This window comes from Rosa rugosa, chromosome 7 (assembly GCF_958449725.1).
Source record: "Rosa rugosa chromosome 7, drRosRugo1.1, whole genome shotgun sequence".
Taxonomy (NCBI): domain Eukaryota; kingdom Viridiplantae; phylum Streptophyta; class Magnoliopsida; order Rosales; family Rosaceae; genus Rosa; species Rosa rugosa.
This window is the reverse complement of record NC_084826.1, coordinates 29,810,166-29,816,165: the sequence shown is the minus strand read 5'-3', so window position 1 is coordinate 29,816,165 and position 6,000 is coordinate 29,810,166.

Here is a 6,000-nt window from a genome sequence, read left to right as displayed (position 1 = left end):
CGTATATTCACAGGTGTTCTTGTTTCTTTTTTATTATTTTTTTTTTTTTAAGGTTCAACAAGTTAGTCTGCCCCATTTGGATTAATACATGTGTTTGTCTTGTAGATCCAAAAAGGCCTCCCCTTCACTGGTGTAGAGCACACTTCAAGACTAACATTAAGTGTGATATTCTTCTGAACAATTTGTGTGAGAGCTTTAACGCATTCATATTAGGTGCAAGAGCCAACCCGGTTGTGTCAAGCTTTGAGGAGATGAGGGTTAAACTCATGAAGAGGATTATGTTGAGGAAGGAAAAGATAATGAAGTATGAGGGTACCATCTGCCCTAAACCCAAGGTTCAAAAAAACACTAGGCGTTAGTCGGGCGGTGGATAGGAGACTAGCGCCCAGACGCCTAGGCGGTTTTGTATTTTTTAATTTTAATTTTAATTTTTATAACATTGAAATAAATACATATATAATTAACTATTTTTTAATTAAATTTTAATTAAATAGAGATAGCATTGAACTAGTATTCAATTATCCATTCATATGTCGGAGAAGCTTTTCAAAAAAAAAAAAGTATTCAATTATCAACAAAACAAGAAGCATCATTCAATTATGCTTCTTGTTGACCTTAGCATCCGATCTTTTCGCTCTCTCCCGACTAACAGCAGCCACAAAGTTTTTTTTTTATTCTATTAAACTCTCTCTCTCTCTCTAACAATAAACTACCCCATTTGTTTTCAATTTTTCATTCCTTTCTCTTCCTCGTCCTCGTCCTCTCTCATTCACAAAACCAGTAAACCAGTAGCCACCGCCTCCACATTCTCTCTCATCTCTCTTCATCGATTTTTCTGCAATTTCTTTATTGTTCAATCACCACACAAAACAACCAGAAACAAGAACGAAGGCCGCGATGACGATCAATATTTAACCTTGTGGTTTTTATACTACTCCGATCAGAGTCGACTCCTCCACTTTCTCTCTGTCTCCAAGCTGTCAAACTCCATGAAATAACCTGCAAATCTGCCTAGAAAAGCCGCCTAGCGCCTAACCACCCCCGCCCAGGCTCTTAGTCGCCCGCCTAGGCCGCCTAGCCCCAGTCCGCCCAACAGTTCCGATTTGGCATTAGGCGAGTAGGAGAGCCGCCACCCAGCGCCTAGGCGGCTGAGTTTTAGAACACTGCCTAAACCTCGAGGGATTTTGGAAAAAAAAACAAAGTAAAAGCTGCCACCGATTGTATCCCACATGGTTCTGGAGGTCCACAAATTGAAGTGGAAAGCTTTGGAGGAGGTAAGCATGTTGTTGATCTTGAAAGAAGGACTTGTGCATGTCAGAGATGGGACTTGAGTGGTATACCATGTAAACATGGTGTTGCTGCAATTAACTTCATGAGGCTAAACCAGGATGACTTTGTGGATGATTGCTACTTAAAAAAGACATATATGGCCAGTTACAGCCATACCATCAAGCCTGTTAATAGCATGGAGTTGTGGTCCACTTCTGAAGAACCTACAATCCTACCCCCCCCCCCCCCCCCAGTACACAAGATAGCCGGGAAGGCCAAGGACAGCGAGGATCAAGGATGCATCGGAGAAGGCTGAAAATGGAGGTTCCAAGCTTGGCAAAGTTTAGAGAAGTTTGAAGTGTGGTAATTGTGGTGTGGTTGGCCACAATGAGAGATCATGTCATAGGCACTTGCCTCCCAAGCCAAAAGCAACCAATCTAAACAAGAGGAAGAGGAAGAATGAAGAGCCAGGAACATCTGCAAATCATGTTTGAAACTTTATTTTTCGTATAATCAACTGTTGAGTTTCACCACATAACCATTTTTTGGAATAATACAATGCTGATTTTGTTTCTTGATTTATTGTAGGCTACTGGTAAGAAAAAGGCTCCCAAGACAAAGAATGAGTTAAGGCAGAAGGTAAGGGAAAAGGAAAAAAAACTAAAGGTTAGCTAATCAATCAAAATCTGATGATTTCTATGGTCCAATTAATTATGAGCTAAGTTGGTGTGGTTTATGTGATTGTAGAAAAAAACGGATGAGAGGAAGGCTACCATAGCTAGAGCTGCTCCTACAAATGCAAGAGCTGCTCATTCTGCAAATGTTAAATGTAAGAGTTGCTGCTACTTCAAGCTCAAGAGCTGCTCCTTAAGATCAACTGTTGCAAAAGGTACATCTCCTGTTTCAAGCTCTAGAGCCTCTGCAACACCCACTGGATCATCAAAGAGGCTTAGAGAAAGTGGAAAATAGAGTCAAAGCATTTCAGATTAGCAGGCCTTAGTTTACCGTTAGGGTGATCAGTTTTTGTTTAGGGATATTGATGATGATTTGTGTTTCAATCACTTGTGCAACCTTGTGTTGTGGTACAAGGTTGCTGGACCTAATCTTTTGATAAGATGATTAGGTCTACTAAAACTACAATCTATAGATCCCATTTCAAATGCTTTTTTGGGTGATGGATGTAAGACATGTAACTTGTTTAGGTCTGCTATTGTGGAATACAATTGACGCTATTGATGTTCTATCTATGTATCAGGTTTTAATTCAATTGCTACTTGTTATTGTTTCATTGTATTGTTATAAGTCCGATTATTTTGATGTCTTTCAATATGTTTGAATTGAAAGAATGAAAGAATTAGGTTTTGTCAAATTCTGGGTTTTTGGAGGCAAGATTTGTCAATTGTCGAATTTACCCCTTCATGTGGGCCTTCTCGCTGGGTTTGTCAGAGCTAGGTCAGCAGCTGACGTCGGTTTTGGACTGCCGGCGAAATTTTGGTCACGGCTGATCGAAATTGGGACCTCAGGGGTGTTGCTGATGAAATTGTAAGGACAGGGACTGACATGATGTCGAGTGTAAACCACAAGGTACTAAACTGAAATTTTTCCTAAATTAAAATTTGAGATTTATATTCTACCACTATGCCATGTTCTCGCGGCGCTCTTTCCTAGGGTTTTATCGAGCACAAAGAGTTCCATCGATTCTTGCAGGTTTCGAAGATCCTCTAGCCTAGGTACGTCGTTATACGTTCGTTGCCGGTAGGATTGGAGTTTCTTTGGTGGATCTGCGGTGTCTGGGTGGCGGATTTGTCGGTAGATCTATCTTGACTCGTCAACGTTGTTCATAGTGGTAGACTGGGATCTCAATTGGGTCTGAGGAGAGGCTGCAGTGGTGTCATGTACAACTATCTTATTGGGTGTGGTCGTCTGCTTGGCGTGCTTTGTCTAAGGAAGAAGAGTAGGGGTGTGGTTGGTATTTTAGACAAATCTAATCCTATCGACATTGTGGTGTCGATTGGATTTCTCGCTAGGTTTGAGTAGAAGGCTGTGATGGAATAGCCTAATCTGGTGTCGGTGTTGTGGTCATACTGCTGATTAGTGCTTGGCTGTAGAGGGGAGGCAGATTCATAGTGCAAACTATGCACTGGAAGGGTCAGTGTCGGAGAAGGCAACTGTGACATTTTGGTAGGAGATGCATGGTACTCAACCTCCTGCTAGCCTTGCTCTTACTTAGGCTTGGGCCTCTGAGTTTGGGTTCAAATGTGGGCTATTTGGGCCTGCTGTCTGGGCTCTCAAGACGAGTACCTTGCTACCCTCATTTTTCACTTAGTGACTTGGACTAGCCTATTACTAAGAGTTAGACCTTCTTAAGTATTATGGGTCGATATGTGGTCTTTAAGTGTTAGGCTATTCAGATCATAACTTCTTTGGGAGTTGGTAACTATTCTGAATGTGACTAGCATCTTTCAAGCGGCTTATGGATAAGGAGTTGCTCTTATTTGTTTGCTAGGAAGTAGCATTCGATTGGTACCACAATTACTATAAGCTAATAGGAGGCTGGTTAATTATTTTTTTTCTTCTTAGAAGACAGGGAATTGTTCTTTGTTTGTAATACTAAAGTGTTTTAGATTTGTGTCGTTGTGGAGTTTGTTCCACTTGACAAAGTTATAGTTTTTTTTTTTTTTACCAATTTTGTTATCTATTAAAATTCCTTTAGTTTTCTTAATCAGAAAAGACGTAACTATCAACTTCAATACTTCTCATTTGGGGTGAGTTGTGTCAAATTTGTGTTTTTGCTGAGTTTACGTTTCCATATGCTTGTTTGCTTGATTTACAATTTTTATAGGGTTCATTAGACTTTCACTCCGTTCATTTGATGGTTCTTGGAAACTACCATATATTCCTAAAGAGTTTTGTCTAATTTTTTTAATGAAAAGTGTGACTTACTCTTTTCTTGAAACTAGATTTTGGTTTAAGAGTGCTTCTATTCATACCTCCTAAATTGGTATATTCACCACCCTATGTACTTACATAGCAATTACCTAAGCATAATTAGTTTTATCGGGTCAACCCCAATTTGCCGCCAGAGGCACCAGCACCGTCAAGGGTGTGACATCCAGGAACACCGTCACACGGACTATCGCCTGAGCTCAGGCTCAGGCAAAGATTACCTCTGACGCCCCTCCACGCGCCGCATCAAGATCACCTCGCTGAGACATCAGAAGTTTTAAGCTGATGCATATCAGTCCCACATCGGAAACCAAGGAGAGATCAGTCTCCTCCTCACTTATAAAAGGTTCATTCCTCTCTCATCATTCATTACTCATTAAGTACTTGTCTAACGTTACTCTGTCAACATAAATACATTGCCTGACTTAGGCATCGGAATAGAGAAGAACACCAACAACGATCTCCCCTCTGACGCCCTTTGTATTTCATTTGACAGGTGATGCTAGCGCTACGCACCTTTCGGTAATGGTCCAAATTCAGATAAGTGTTAACAGGATTTAGCTACCACCAGATCTTGAACATTAACATTGGCGCCGTCTGTGAGAACTCTTGAGCAAAAGGTCATTCCCTCATAATCCACCATGACTAACGGTAATGGGGAAGGCGCTAACGATCAGGTGGATCAATCCGCCAACCCCCAATCGACCAAACCCACGGTTGCGGTGAACCGGGCGTTATTCAACATTCCGGCTAACGTTGATGGCCAACCCCAGGACACTCCTGAGGTTCCTCTAACTCAGTCGGTAATTGAAAAAAAAAACTGGCACAAGCCACCAGATGCCAGGACAAGACCTTGCCGCCATGCTGGAGCTGGCAATGGCGGATTTGCACAAAGCAAACAGGGAGCGAGAGCAGGAGCCCTAAATCAAGTGGCAACATTATTGTCAAAATTTGATGAGCTAAAAAAGACGCTAGCTGCCAACGCCAACTAGGCACAAAGCGCAAGACTCAGCCCAAATGCCGGGATAAGGGTAACGACAACACCAATTATACAGATGGGCGTCGAGCTAAATTTGTTAGAGCTGGCGGGACTAGGGCCGAACCCACCACCACAACTGATACAAGAACAGGTAGCGGACTCATACCCGCATGACAACTCCTTCAGTACAGGCCAACAAAGGGCAATGGGGAATCTGCCGGCCTCTCGGCAGTGGTAACCCCCAATCTCAAATCAGCCACACCCAAGGCCTACTGTCGACGCCACTACCTTAATCTTGGAAAAGGTAAGAGAGTTAGAGGAAAGATTGCTCAGAGCAGAAGCAGGCATCCCAGCGCCAACCTCGAATCCACTCTTTGCGGCACACCAGGTCTATTCACTGCCAGAATCTTGTAAACCATTAGACCAGCTTACGCAAAAATGCCAAAAATCGCCCATTATAGTGGCTTAACTGACCCATTTGTCCATATGGACACCTTCAAGAAGGTAACCAACAACAAAGGTTTCGATGACGCAACTTCGTGTCATTTGTTCAGCGAGACGCTAGATGGCGAAGCCATGAGTTGGTTCTTCGAAAGTTCGCAAGGATCCATTGACTCATTCTCAGCTCTATCTAACACTTTCCTGTCACGATTCATCCTCATGATGGAAGGGCACCACAACTCAAGCCAATTGTTTAGTGTCAAGCAGAGCGCCAACGAATCTCTACTAGCATTCTTCACGAGGTGGAGAACCTCCACATCCCGGTGTCGAGATTTTGACAAAACTATGGCATTAGCTGCCTTCAA